We start from the raw sequence: 15,101 nt of genomic DNA on the forward strand, positions 1-15,101 counted from the left end.
TTTTCTCACAAAAATAATGTAAGCTGGAAACACTGTGTCCTTGGTAATCTCAGTGAACAGATTGATGCTAAATGTGATGATTTATACCCAGTAATTTGAGAAATGAAATTTAGGAATCCTCGCCACGAATCTGTTCTCATAACATAATTATCAGATATAATGACCAGAGTGTTTTCCTGTTCCAACAGCTGTCAGGTACCTGTTTATACATATTAAAGTAAAGCAGCCATTTGAATGTTGTAGTTATTTTCTGACAGCATCCTATTTTTGTAGAATCTATGGATTGTCCTTCTAGATATTGTCATTGCCCATCCTTTTTTTGTTTACTGTCCCCCTGTAGCTCAAAAACTCAGGGCTGTACTATATATAAGCCTGATTATAACTCAGAATATGAATTTGCTTTCCTTCTTCAAAATTGGCTTAACCAATAAGGAAGATGATACTTCATTATTATTGACCATTTATAAGTCACTTTGTACAATAAAAAGTCTCAAAGTGACTTGGCAATGTAAAACATAACATACATAAGCTCTGTAGTTCTTGGTAGGGGGGTTGTTTCTTAACTCTTTAAGATGTTCCATAAATTCTCAATCACGACTGAATTTGAAATATTACTTTGGAATAAGAATTCCTTATACCTTTAGCAGCATTTCATAGCTGCTGTTCCAGTAGTTTGTCTGCAGCTTTATTCTCTTCTTCTTATTTGCATTTATACCATTACATAGTTCATCCTATTCTGGACAGATAACAGAAGATAACTACCCCAAAAGAGGAAGTGATGGCAACAAATTTGGATGACATTAGAAAAAGATTAGACAAATTCAAGGAGGATAAGGCTATCAATAGTTACTAGATACAATGGCTGTGTTAACCCAACTACCTGAGGCAATATACCTCTGAATGCCAGTTAGTGAAAGTGATAAGTGGGGAAAGTGCTGTTTGGCTCAGGTTCAACTTGCAGGCTTCCCACAGAGATCTGATTAGCTGTCTTGGTAGCATAGTTTAGATTTGTGTTAAATATGATTGGCATTTACCACAGTGCTGCCCACCAACAAGGTTGTATTTTCAAAACCTACATGTCTCTTTCACCAGTGGCCTGGAAACAGTTTCCCTGTTTCTTCTTCATCTCACTTAAGCTGCAGCAACCTCAGAGGTTGTTTCCAGTAGCCGTACAGCCACAAACAAGTTTCCCACCATTAAAGCTTCTTACTCCGCAGAGAGTCCCAAATTAATCTGAGCAGTGGCTCTTGTGTACACATGGCTCAAAAAAGCACTGGCACAAGGTTAACCGTCAAACATAAGCAGAGGGCATACTGCAGAGAGCCCCTTCTCTTCCTTTGGATCAACTTTTGATTTATAATTTTTGGATGCTTTCTGACTCAGGATTGACCAGGTTCAGCTTCTGCCTGTTCATGAACTGTAGAGTTTGTGTGTGTGGGTGTGTGCTCTATATCAGGGCAGAATTTCTCTTTGACGTATTGTACATGAAGACCCCTCACTCTCAAAAAGCTACTTTTTGTAGGAAGTATGCCTGATGTACTGTCTTCTGCCAGTTTGGACTGCTGTAGCCAAACCAGTTAAAATATGTGGGGGGTTTTAATGTACCGGAAGAGTTTTAGAACCTCTCCTATTCAGATGCAGAGAAAAGCCCAGAAATTTATTCAGTGTCTGGCCATATCGGTGAAGGCACCCAGGCGACAGGAGCAGGGGGCTACTAAGCAGGATCTGTTGATGATGATGAAATCCACAGGGTTACTGTTGTCCTTGTCACCAGAGGGATTTATTTGGCATTCCAGGCACTCTTGTTGCTGCAAGTGCATTGCCATTTAATTCAGGGTAGAGAAATGAGTAAAGCAAACGATAATTGAATGTGTCTCCTGTTCTCACTGATAGAACACCCACTGTGTGATATTTGTAAAATTTTAATACCATGACTTTCATGGTGGTCTGTTGTCAGTTGTCTTGCCATTTGGTTTTGACATCACTTTCTCTGTTAGTATGTTGCTGCTGTCCATTTGGGGTGAGATGCCTTTTTAGGTAGGGAAGAGGTGGATAAAGTAATGTGTCTTATCTAGTTTGCATCGCCTGCATACACAAAGCTGAATTGTTATCTCACTACCAAAATGACTTCAGAGTTAATGAACTGGCTCCTTCTTCAGACAACAGCCTTGAAAAGGAAAGAATTTAACATTTCTTCTTAATAGAAAATTACTGAGTATGCCTTTTTTTTAATTGAAGAATTCAATTATTTCAAAAGGTTATTTCATTTTGAGGACATGTTTAGCTCCCTGTGTGGGATGGAGGGAGCAACCTGTATTGATTTTCAAAATCTCAGCTATCCAGGGTATTCATGCGCTTTTATTCTTTATAGTCACCAGGAGCCGAGGAAGATTAAAATGCTGCCAGTTCTGCCTTGTCTTGGTTCCTATTCTAAAATAGCCAATGTCTGTCATTTATTTTAAGCATAGATTACCTGTGATTGAAAACTGAAGAATATTTGTATTAGATGATGGCATTAGTATAGTTGTCGTGATATTGTTGCCAGTCAGTGAAACAACTGAGCTGACACAAGGTTGTGTTACAAGGTTTATTTGCTATGCCTGAGTTGGGTGATCCATTTCAAGTTAGTTATAGCCCTTGTAATACAAAGGATATAAATTCCATAAACCAAATTGATAAGTGTGTTCAATTTCTCACAGTTGTTAAGTAGCTGTAAGCACAGGCAGATCTTTCTCTTACCATTTTCTGGATCATTGATAAATCATTAGAATGAGCTGGATAAGGAACTGTAGAAGAACCACAAAATATGTTCTCTTATCTTTCCTGTGAGGCCTGATTCATGTTAAGTTTGAAGCCCTTTGCCAACAGTGGTTCTTAACTGTGGTCCATGAACCACTGATGGTGTGCGGGCAATTTAAGTCAATTTAGAGCATTGACTTAAGGATGAAACATTGAGGCCAGCAGCTCATCTATGATACGTTTGACCAGTTGTGACATAAAAGGAAGTGAACTTTATTGGGAAGAAAGGTTGGTGAAGTTTGTGGCTGCAATTCTTGCAGTTCTTCTTTTGTTATGTGCAGTCTGTGGCACATTCACTTGTTAGCTGCAGTATCCAGCAGCGGTTTTGCACTAGCAGAAAGCACATGATTGTGTATAGTGGGGTACATTATCTTTTTGGGATTGATCCTGCCAGCTCCACTCCATGCCTTCTATGCTGCTCCTAAAGGTTGGGGAACTCTCTTGAAAACGTGGGATATGGCATGGAAGGCTGTCGTGGGGAGGAGGAAATACTAAAAACTGGATGGCTCAACTTGCATGAGCAGAAGCGCTTTCCACTAGTACAAGGCATCATAAGTTACAGCCCAATATCTTTTTCCAGTAAAGAACTTCATTTGTGTGCATCTGAGGTCTCAGACTGAGCATTTATTTGGGTATCCTTGTGATATCTATGGACCTACTGGGGAAAACAGTGTGAGACGACAAGTTGCTCCTGCAGCTAATTTTGTTGGCACCAAGTGGCTAGGATTTCTCAATGGGAACTCCATTGTGCAGACAATCCCCAGCCATAGCAGGGCTAAGTGGTTCACCTGATGCCATGGTGATGAGGTATGATTGACAGGTGGGCAGCCTCATCCACTGGTAAAAATGGTCTTCAGGATGGGATCTCAGAATGCAGCTTGTCCTGTCTTACAACATCTCCATTAGCTACCATGTAAGCACAGCCCCTGACATCATCTGAAGATGGCCCATTCTTCCACCCCCACCAGTTCCTTTCTTGCTTTTTGTTCCTTCCCCAGTGGCAGTTAGGATTAGGAATTCTAATCTGAGATAGCCATGGTGAAAATTGAAGCAGGGCAGTGGTTATTCTGGGCTAGTTAATCCAAAACAGTTTTTTCTCAGGCTCTGTCAGTTATTTGCTCCGGCTCGCTCACTACTATCATGTACCTTCCTTCTTAAATAGCAGATTTACTCCTGAGGGAGTGCACCCTCCACAAGGAAAAGATAGGACCTTGAGGGCTTTAGTTAATACAGTGGTACCTCAGGTTAAGAACTTAATTTGTTCTGGAGGTCTGTTCTTAACCTGAAACTGTTCTTAACCTGAGGTACCACTTTAGCTAATGGGGTCTCCCGCTGCCGCTTCGCCACCGAAGCATGATTTCTGTTCTCATCCTGAGGCAAAGTTATTAATCCAAGGTACTATTTCTGGGTTAGCAGAGTCTGTAACCTGAAGTGTCTGTAACCCGAGGTACCACTGTACAACCAACCTGAATTGAGCTGAGAAACAAGTTTGTAACGGGGGGCGGGACTAAGACCAGGATATTTTAAGTGTCATACTCTCCTGCCTGAGTGTTAAAGACACAGTGAAAAGCACTTGTCTGTATACCCCATTGCTATCAGAGGTACGGTAGGTGAGCAGCGGAGATAGGGCCTTCTTTCTGGTAGTGCCTAGATGGTTGAATGCTGTCCCTGGTGAAAGCTCTGGACTCCTTCCCTACTTTCATGCAGGTCCACAGCTAAGGCCATTCCCCCCCCCCCACTAACCTTTTAATCTTTGACTATTGTGTCCTATTAAAGTGGCTACTTATATTCTTTTATATTTTGCGGTGGTTTCATTGTTTTAAAGCTACCTTTTGACAGTGTTGTATATAGCATGGAAAAACAGGACATAAATATAATTGAATTTTTAAAAAATGTCACTAGGGTCAAATACGTGAGAAGTTGGCATAATACAAGTTGGACAATGTTAGGAGAATTGCATGAGAAAAATATTTGCCTTTTGCTTTCATCTATGTGTAAATACTTTGGTGATCGTATCTTTGCATAATTGGATTGCGTGTGCTGGCAATATTGTGTTGCATATTTTGCCTCTGTACAAAGGGGGAGTCGTTTGATTAACCAAGAGATTACAACAGTCCTTTCCATGTAGCTTTTACACTTCTGTCTTCTTTAGTCACTCTTGTTATTCTTTCGGCAGTCGTTTTTGTAAAGCAAAATCTCATATCAATATAGGATCCTGCTGAGATTGCACTAAAAAGGCTTTCTGTCCTCTTCCTCTGGTTAGGGGAACCTCTTATTGCTGTGGGATTTGGAAGAGGTGTCCACGCTGTACAGTGGTACCTCGGGTTAAGTACTTAATTTGTTCTGGAGGTCCGTTCTTAACCTGAAACTGTTCTTAACCTGAAGCACCACTTTAGCTAATGGGGCCTCTTGCTGCTGCTGCGCCACCGGTGCACGATTTCTGTTCTCATCCTGAAGCAAAGTTCTTAACCCGAGGTACTATTTCTGGGTTAGCGGAGTCTGTAACCTGATGCGTATGTAACCTGAAGAGTACGTAACCTGAGGTACCACTGTAGTAATATGACCACTAAATAGTGACCATATTCATCTGTAATGCTAAAACAAAAACACAAACTAATACAGTAGCCCCCTCCGACAACACAGTTAAAAGGACATAGAATGTTAACCAGCCAAAGGCCTGTTTAAAGAGAAATGTTTTTGCCTGGCATCTAAAAATATATAATGAAGGTGCCAGGCGACCCTCCTTGAGGAGAGCATTCCACAAACTGGAAAGCCACTGCAGAAAAGGTCTGTTCTTGTGCTGCCGCTCTTTGGACCTCTCCACTCTCGTGGAAGAGGCACATGAAGAAGGGCATCAGATGATGATCACAGGGTCTGGGTCAGTTTATATGAGGAGAGGCTGTCCTTGAGGTATTGCAGTCCTCAGACATTGAGCCAGTGTGGTGTAGTGGTTAAGAGCGGTAGTCTCGTAATCTGGGGAACCGGGTTCGCGTCTCCGCTCCTCCACATGCAGCTGCTGGGTGACCTTGGGCCAGTCACACTTCTTTGAAGTCTCTCAGCCCCACTCACCTCACAGAGTGTTTGTTGTGGGGGAGGAAGGGAAAGGAGATTGTTAGCCGCTTTGAGACTCCTTAGGGTAGTGATAAAGCGGGATATCAAATCCAAACTACTCCTCCTCCTCCTCCTCCTCCTCCTTCTTCTTCTTCTTCTTCTTCTTCTTCTTCTTCTTCTTCTTCTTCTCCTCAGACATTTCAGGCTTTATAGGTCAAAACCAGCACTTTGAATTGGGCCCATAAACTCATTGGCAGCCAATGCAGTTGGGCCAGGATTGTCGCAATATGCTCAAATGGACTTGCCCTCATGAGCACCCCGGCCACTGAATTCTGCACCAGCTGGACTTTCTGAACAGTCTTCAGAGGCAGCTCCTTGTATAAAACATTGTAGTAATCTCTTTGAAACACAGCATTTTGGCGAGGGGGAGGAATGAGTTGTGCATTGGGTAGTGGCATGGTGGTGAGTGTGTGCTGTTTGTGTGGTTTGTATGTGTGTAGCATGTTCTCTGTATACAGTGACCATGCCAGTCACTGGTATGTGACCCTTAGAGGGGTGGCCTATGTCAGTGTGGTCACTGGGCTGAAGAAGGTTCACAACCCCTGACTGATAGGCATCACCGTGCAACCCGGTTATCTATGCCGTTCTCTGAACCTGCCACCCTAAGTAGGAGTGGAACCATGGTAAAATACTATCCCCAACTCTGGAGACACTCTAGTCCAGGCTTTCTCAACCTTGGATCCCCAGATGTTGTTGGACTACAACTCCAATCATTCCTAGCCAGGAGGACCAATGGTCAAGGATGGTGGGAGTTGTAGTCCACCAACATCTGGGGACCCAAGGTTGAGAAAGGCTGCTCTAGTCAGATGCCATGGTCAATGCTATCAAAAGCCACTGAGAGATCAAGTAAGAACAACAGGGTTGTGCTTCCCTTATACCTCTCCCATAGAAGGTAATCCAAGGCCAATTCTGTCCCCAAACCAGTCCTGGATTAAAATGGGTCCTCCAGGAGGGTCTTTAGTAAGGCCACCAATATCCCCCCAAAATCTAAAGTTGTACAGTGCTTTACCACCAGAAGTGGTATTTCTGACTAAGGGACAATTCTCAACTTGCTCAGAGTCCAAGTAAGGGTTTGTAGGAACAGTCACACTACTGCCCCTTTCAGGGCATTAGGCACCACCCTCTGGCTCAAAGAAACATGAATGATTTTCTTCCCATGTAATATACATGGCATTAAAGTGCATGCTTCTAAGCCTTATTTGTAGTACAGCATGACTGGACATGCTGTTTGCCCTTGGCACACACTAAGTCAAGTAGTAAGAAGCTAATCTCTTGGAGAAATGCTCTGAAGGATTCTTGTACCTCCTCTTTGGAGTACTGGAGTAATGAGTAGGTTTGCTCCAGGGTAACAGCTGCGTGGGTCAGCCTATTAAGCTGCAACTTACAAAAAACATTTCTGGTTGAAATCATCCTTTCATACCTTATATAAAAGAATGAAGCCCTGCTTCTGATGATACAGGAATGTATTTTTGTTATTGCCAGAATGAGAAGAGTATGAAAACCCTTTCCTGTCTTGACAGAACATCAACTAAGACCATGCTAAGACACAGAATGGCAGTGTCCAAGGGACGTCCCATCATATTGGAAGTTTTGTGAATTTGATGTCCCCCTCCCTTTAAATTCGTTATTCAATAAGTGCAAAAACCAAGCAATATGCAAATCACCAGCAGTGAATGTCAGGGTGCAGACTGGTCATTGTTCACCATCTTATATGGGTATCTTAGCTTCACTTGACAATGCTAACATATATAGACTAAGTGTTTGTGTACTGTGAAATATCGGCATAGCTTCTCATAAAACTTTCTTCACTTCTTATAAAGAAGGTTGTTGGCCTTCCCTGGCCCATTCATCTGAGTGCTGTCTTTGATAACTTTCTCTGCCTTAAAGTAGGATGTCACAACTATGCATGGAACTTTCATAATGCAAGCCTGTTAATAAATAAAGGACACAGTTGTGAGAACTGAATGTACAGTTGCTTACCTCAGGCCAAATCAATGCATTGCAGTGAAGCAGAAAAATAGCCCTGTGTACAGTTCCTCGTGTGCAGATTGATAGTGCATAAGCAGTGTGCAGGGGACTCTTCTTGTCCTCCTAAAGGAACTAGTAGCTCTTGAAGGCTTGGAGGTGATGATAATAGATCTACTGTTGAGGCGGAGGTTGTAGCCATGAAGATGATTAAGTTCTTATACAGTGGAATCTCGGGTTGCGAACGTGATCCGTGTGGGATGCACATTCGCAACCCGCAGCGTTCGCAACCTGCGTCTGCGCATGTGCAGGTTGCGATTTGGTGCTTCTGCGCATGCACAAAGCACGACCGCCAAACCCTGGAAGTAACCCATTCCGGTACTTCTGGGTTTTGGCGGTCCGCAACCCGAAAAAACGCAACCTGAAGCGTCTGTAACCCGAGGTATGACTCTATATGTTTAAGACTATTCTGTTGTATTTCACATATAGGTTGGAACATTCTTAAACAATATCATGTCATTTTGTAGCTTATTCATTGACTCCTTAAACTCTATGCAACTTGTGCCATAGGAAAAAATGTGCTTCTTAGAAAATCTTAGTGAAAGCAAGGACTTCAAGTGTGGAGACATTTCAGTTTTTTATAGATCACTTTTATTTTGTGTTTGGCATTCATGGTGAAGAGTCCCTTGCTATCCTTTTTATGACATGCTGTAACGTATTAGAAGAACCTTGGCAGATTTCCCATAGCATTGTTTTCTTTCACAATTTAGAAGACACAGCACAGGATGTCTTTCTGTCAAGTCAAGTTGCTTTCTTGAGACATTTCATCCAGGCTGTTCCTTTTCTGTGCTTTCTGTGCTGGCAGAGAAATGAATATTTGAGTAGCTCCAATAGTTCATATACAGCTATCCTGTTGTGACTGTCCTTCCACGGTTGGACTGAAAATTAGTGTGCATTCTGATTGCCTGATTGAGCTTTCACAAGAATCTGTCTGGTGATGAAATGCGTGGTGTAAACATGCCTAGTGAAACAACTGAAGAAAAACTTTGCTCCTGCTGCAGCTCGTTTTTACTGTGTATTGGTTGTAGTCAAGGGATTGTTTGGGCTGTTAGGAGTCCAGTGGATCCTGGCTTTTTTGTTTAATTTACTGGCATGGTTAAAGGAATTAAAATCATACATGGCTCCAAGTAGCAGTGAGCTACATAGTAGCAATCCATGACAGAAAGTGTACATCTACAGAAACTACTCACTGGCTGCAATCATGCAGCATATTACAGAAAAGAGCTTGCAGGGTCATATCCAGATTACCCATGGGATTCCGGACAATATCAACTTTCCTGTAGCAAGAAGCGAGCGAGTCCTCTTTGCTGTAGAGGTAAGTTTGAATTACCCTCATTGACTAAGTAAATCCTATATAGGAATGATGCAAGGGTAATAGCAGGAATCTAAAGGGCCATGTGTAACCTTCTGGGCAGGGCTTTCTAGCCTTCTCCCTTTAGCATTTAGGATTCTGGATAGCTCAGTTGGTTAAAGCGTGGTGCTGATAACGCCAAGGTTGCAGGTTTGATTCCTGTATGGGACAGCTGCATACTGTATTCCTGCATTGCAGGGAGTTGGAATAGATGATCCTCATGGACCTTTCCAACTCTACAGTTCTGTGATTCTATTATCTTTGTGTCCCTCAAAAGCTACCCTGAATGTCAGAATACCTTCTCAAGCAGATTTCCATGAAGTGTAAAAGCCAACCATTCTGCTGACGTTGTTGGATGCTAGCCAAAATATTTAGGTGCCATAACTCACATGTGGGCAACTTGCCGATTGCAAGTTGGAACCTTTCGGAGTGCCTTATGTTGGGGCCTGAGTCACTCCCACTGCCAAATTCTTAATGCAAATCATGCTGTCCTCTCCCAGCTCAACAAATAGGAGTGTGTTTGTGGTGAGGAGAACTGGGTGGGAACTTGTCTTTCCATGTAAATTGTGCTCTCCTCAGCCCATCATACAGCTGTTAGGTGGACTGAGGGTTGTGTGGGTGTAAATGGATGTGTGTAACTGTGATGGGGTAGCTGTGTATGTGTGAATAAGCATAATTGTGATGGGGTATGTGTGGCCCTGCCCACTGCCTTTTCTCACCCCATCTGCAGGCACACGGCTACTGGCCACCTAGTTATCTTTGGAGAGAAATAGCATGCTCCACAGCCTTTGTGCTTGGAGGGATTACTAGTGCTGCTTCTATCCTCCCCTTTTCATTTGGCAAGTAAACAAAGCGGCTTACAAAAGTTTTTAAATATGCAATAAAATATACACTGTATGCAAAATCTAAAAAATAAAATCATATAGTTTAAAACCAATTAGCCAGATTAAGAACCAGAGATAGCAAACTTGAAGACTAAATCAAACAGTAGAAGCACGCTGAAATCAGAGGTCTTCAGCCACCTTGAAAATGTGTGTCCAGTGTATGGGGAATGTTTAGAAGTTCCAGGTACTTCTACTTCAGTGCTCTCCACAATTCCTTTCTATTTTGTCACAAGCTGAATAAACTGTGGAAAGTAAGCGCCACAAACAGTTTTGCATTCAAGATAGTGATACACAGTGCTATCTGGTGAAATCCAGTTTGGGCTCTGAGAATTATCAACACTCATTGTGGTTGGATCTAGACTTCTGTTTGTGGAAGGACCAAGCTCCAGCAGAGGGTACCGCTGAAGGGAAGGGGGAGCAGAGAAAGTGATTCTTTGGCATATTCTTTTGCAGTTCTACACTGTTAGAGGGGGTCTTACAACTCTCCTGAGTATGATTACCAGATGTTTCCGGTTCCCAGGGACAGCCCCCGGATTTACCAATCTATCCCCAGACAAAATCCATCCGCTGAATGTCCCCGGATTTAATGTAATGTCCCTGGATTAATCATATGCCTGGGGACTTCCAGGCCCTCCCCAGAGCCGAAAGCAATCATCCGCTACCGTTCCAGAGAGGGTCTCCTCGGGAGCTGGAGGTGCAGCTGGGCTTTGCTGCAACTCTCCTGCCTTTCAGCTGATGCACGAAAAGAAACCTCCCTCTTCATCAGCTCTGCAAACAGCCCTGCTCCTCCTGCTTGCTTGCTTGAGCCGGAGAGGCAAGGCTGCTCTTTGGAGAGGCAGAGCTGAGGTGCAGGGAAGAAGCCTCCCTGCATGACATCTCTGCAAGCTACCCTGTCTCTCCTGCTTGCTCATGAGGAAGAAGGAGCACTTTTTCATGCCTTTAAAGCCCCCTTTGCTGCATTCTGCCTGCTTGTGAGCTGAGCTACCAAGCCGGCAGAAAGCAGGATGCTGCCTTAAGCCTTCCCTTCGCTCTCCCAGACAGAGGCTGTTGCTTCACAGTTAAGGGTGGTGGTGGTGGAAATTGCCTTGCCTCTTTTGCTCCATTCTGCATGTTTGTTTGTGAGCTACATTGGACTGCCTTCCCTCCCCTCTCTCTGTGTTATTGTCTGTCTCCCCATTTTTTCCTCCTTAACCATAAACTCTTCCCAATTCTCCCTTTGTCTTCTCACACATTTGGTTCCCCAACCCTATATATCATTATGTGCTGCTGCTTCATTTTTCTTCCCTTGCACCCACCCCCACTAGCAAAAAATAAAAGATGAGGAATGTTTTATGTTTATTTTGGGGGTGTTTATTTTGGTTCCCCCTGAACAGCTTTCCCGTTCCCTTCTTATTAAAAAATGAACCTTAAAAAAATTAAAATGAACCTGTAAAAAAATTAAAAGAGGCTACCTCTGCTTGCTTGCCTCCCTCCCCTTCCCTTTGATAAAAAGGGAGAGATTGGTGGGATGGGGCTTGGAGGGGGGTACCTTCTGTGTCACGATAGGTGTAAATGGAGCAGGGAAGCCTTATGTTCTTTTAAGCTGTGGCTGCTCTTGTTGAGGTACCTCCATTGCAGGGGGTTGGCCTAGATGCCCCTCAGAGGTCCTTTCCAAATCTGTGATTCTGTGATCATCCCACAGTCGTTTTCTCAAACTCCACTGGTGCCTGTGCAGGAGACACCTGTGCGGGCAGAGCAGCAGGAGGAAGGGGTTTATGCTAATGCTTACTCCTGAGTAAGCCTGTAGGGGATTGTAGTGCAAGGAGGGAGAGGGAGGGAGTGGAAGCACAGCTAGCCCTCCAAGAAAGCAGGCCGGGACCCAGAAGAAGGCAGCACAACAGAAGAGATCACAGAAGAGACGATATTACTTCTTAATTTGTAAAAAAAAAACTTTACACACACTGTTTGTTTGTTTGTTTGTTTGTTTGTTTAAAGTGTCCCTGGATTCATTGAAAAAAATTTGGTAACCTTGCTCCTGAGTAGCTTTTCCATGGACAGGGGGAATGAGTGCCTCCCCACCTCTGAACAGAGGAGTCTCATGGATGGAGTTCTGCCAACACATATTTGTTCATTTCACTGGTGCCGGCTTGCGCCTGCATTTCATAAAAGTTATTGCTGTCATCTTTGTCTATTCCTGGATTTTTATCTCATGGATCCAAGTAACTGACATCTGGGATCTCCTTAATCACAAGAATATTAAGGACTGTTTTTAAAAGACCAGTTTGAAAGCTCATGGTCCAATGGTGGGTACATGTTGTGGGTTAGATCTAGTTGTTCATTGGGGTTCTGAAAAGAAGTAATGGTCAGGCCTTTTCCTTGGCTACAACAATGAAGCAAGGGCATAAAATCCAAGTCCCTGTAGACGTTACTGTCTTTTTAAAGGGCAAACTATTCACTGTGGTGTAAACCACTGAGCCTGGGCTTGCCGATCGGAAGGTCAGCGGTTCAAATCCCCGTGATGGGGTGAGCTCCCATTGTTCGGTCCCTGCTGCTGCCAACCTAGCAGTTCTAAAGCACGTCAAAGTGCAAGTAGATGAATAGGTACCGCCACAGCGGGAAGGTAAACAGTGTTTCCATGCGCTGCTCTGGTTCGCCAGAAGTGGCTTAGTCCTGCTGGCCACATGACCCGGGAAAACTGTCTGTGGACAAACGTCAAATCCCACAGCCAGTAAAGCGAGATGAGCGCCGCAACCCCAGAGTCGTTCGTGACTGGACTTAACTGTCAGGGGTCCTTTACCTTTTTTTAATTATTATTTGGAGATAATGAGAAAACTTAATCGTTTGAAAGACAAGTACAACTGTTGCAAATGGAGACAAATTCCAAAAGGGTAACTGTGTTGGTCTGTCACAACAAAAACAAAATCGGGCGGAAGCTTAAACACTAACATGTATTTGTGGCCTATCTTTTCATAGGACAAAACCCACTGTTAGATCCATAAGTGGTAATTTAAGGGGCCTGGTATATAGCAAGTTATGCCAAGTTCAGAGAGGAGAAGGGGAAAAAATGTGTGCATTAAAATGAAAGGTCAAAGAGTCAGTAGAAGTTGGTATGTAACAGTACCCAGGAGAGTAGAAATGGAAGATTCAACCAGTGTGGTGACATCCACTCATGACTAACAGCCACTGGTGATGAAAAGATGTAGCATGGTCACCAGTTTAAGTGGACACCTACGGAAGGGGAACTTTCTTTAATGAGTAAGCTGTTCTTAGGATTTGTACAGTCCATCAAATGGCTAGATCATTGCAGCAAATATTGTCCCTCTGTAGGTATTTACTCACAACTGATCTTGCTATATCTGTACATCACTAGTGGGAAACGTGGATCTTGTAATAATTTTATTGGGTTCCATGCAACCTGTACCATGCATAGGAGTGACACATCCACCACTATCTCTTCTGTATTTTGTCCTAGCTTTGTTAAAACAATGGTCACACATTTCCCCCCTACTTTTCTTGGGCTCTGGTCTGGAAAATAAGTATGCCACAATAAATTTGTTACATCTTTGAGAAGACCCTCTGTGGCAGGAATGGTCAAGATGATGCCCTCTATATATTTTTGGTCTTCAGTTCCCAACATCACTCACCATTGGTCATGCTGGCTGTGGCTGTTGTGAGTTGTAGTCCTGTAACATTTAGAGAGCACCACACCCTTGCACTAAGGATTGTGTGAACATGGGTGTTTGCAATTGAGCAGGGCTTGCAAAAGATGTAAGTGAAATTCTAAAAATACCAATGAGAGCTCACAAAAGTTGTACCAAATGTAACGGCAAGGATTCCTGTATATAATATTCTTCCAGACTATAGTTGACCAGTTCAAGTTAGCAAAAGATGAATATTGCATCTCAGAGAAAGCTGCTTTTTTCCGAGAGCACAAGGGACTATTGGAGCTGCTATGTACTTTGTCCTACATTTTCCATAGTTGCCATAAGATCTGGGCAATGGCAATAAAATGAAAGCTCATACTAGTAACAACTAGTTCAGCTGTGGCCCTTTGATCCACAAAGGTCTAGTTTTAACATGCAACACAATTGAGTGAGTGCTCATCTGTTGGTAGAGGCATTCTTTTTGTTTATTAAAATATTTATAGTCTGCCCTTTGTGAATGCAGATACAAGGATGGGGTACAGAACACAAAATAAAAACCAACTAATCAAATTTATAAAATAGACAAGACATAGTAAAATACACCATCAAAGAAATAAAGCAACAAATAGTTCTGCAACTGTAGAGACCCTAAGCTTATCTTGTGACACCCTCCTCCCATTAAAAAAGTTTCTTAAAATTCTGTTACTGCTCAACCTGAGAGTGCTTTGTAAGTTATCTCTCTGGATTCTCCAATATGGTACTGTCACATTTCCTTAAGTCTTCCTCAAGAACTAATTCCCCATAGTGGGCACTTTGGCCCCCATTGAGTATCTGAGTGTGGAACTTTATCATCTTAGGTTCAGATTACAATACTTGTTTCTAAGCCTCCTGTGACAAAAGGGAACCCCTTGAATTAGAAGTTTGAAAGTTTGTTTTTAAAATGAACCTATGTGCAATTTGGGAACAAACTCTGTATTTTTGTGTTTTTGTTTTTATTTAAATTTGACCTTTTAGGTTGAACATATTTCCAAGGTGGCTTACAAACAGCATTTTTTAAAAAGACCACCACCACAAACAAGGGGGTATTCAGGTTTTATTCAGAGCAGACCACTTGAAAATCATTGTACCTACCTTAGTCATGTTCATTAATTTCAGTGGTTCTGCCCTGAGTAAAACTTAGATGAATACCACCCATTGACCAAACAATATTAGAAGTCATCAGGATCATTACCACAAGGCATTTGGGGTTGGAGAAGGCCTTCTCACAGGACAACGGATTAGCCTTGGGAGTGGCCCAACTAGAGTAAG

At 42.8% G+C, this 15,101-nt stretch overlaps 1 protein-coding gene across 5 annotated transcripts in view; it reads left to right on the plus strand.

Moving 5' to 3' along the window:
* Positions 1-15,101, plus strand: part of RBM6 (RNA binding motif protein 6) — a 57,439-nt gene that overhangs the window by 17,774 nt on the left and 24,564 nt on the right. The window lies entirely within an intron of this gene.

This window comes from Podarcis pityusensis, assembly GCF_964106645.2.
Source record: "Podarcis pityusensis genome assembly, chromosome: 2".
Lineage (NCBI taxonomy): Eukaryota > Metazoa > Chordata > Lepidosauria > Squamata > Lacertidae > Podarcis > Podarcis pityusensis.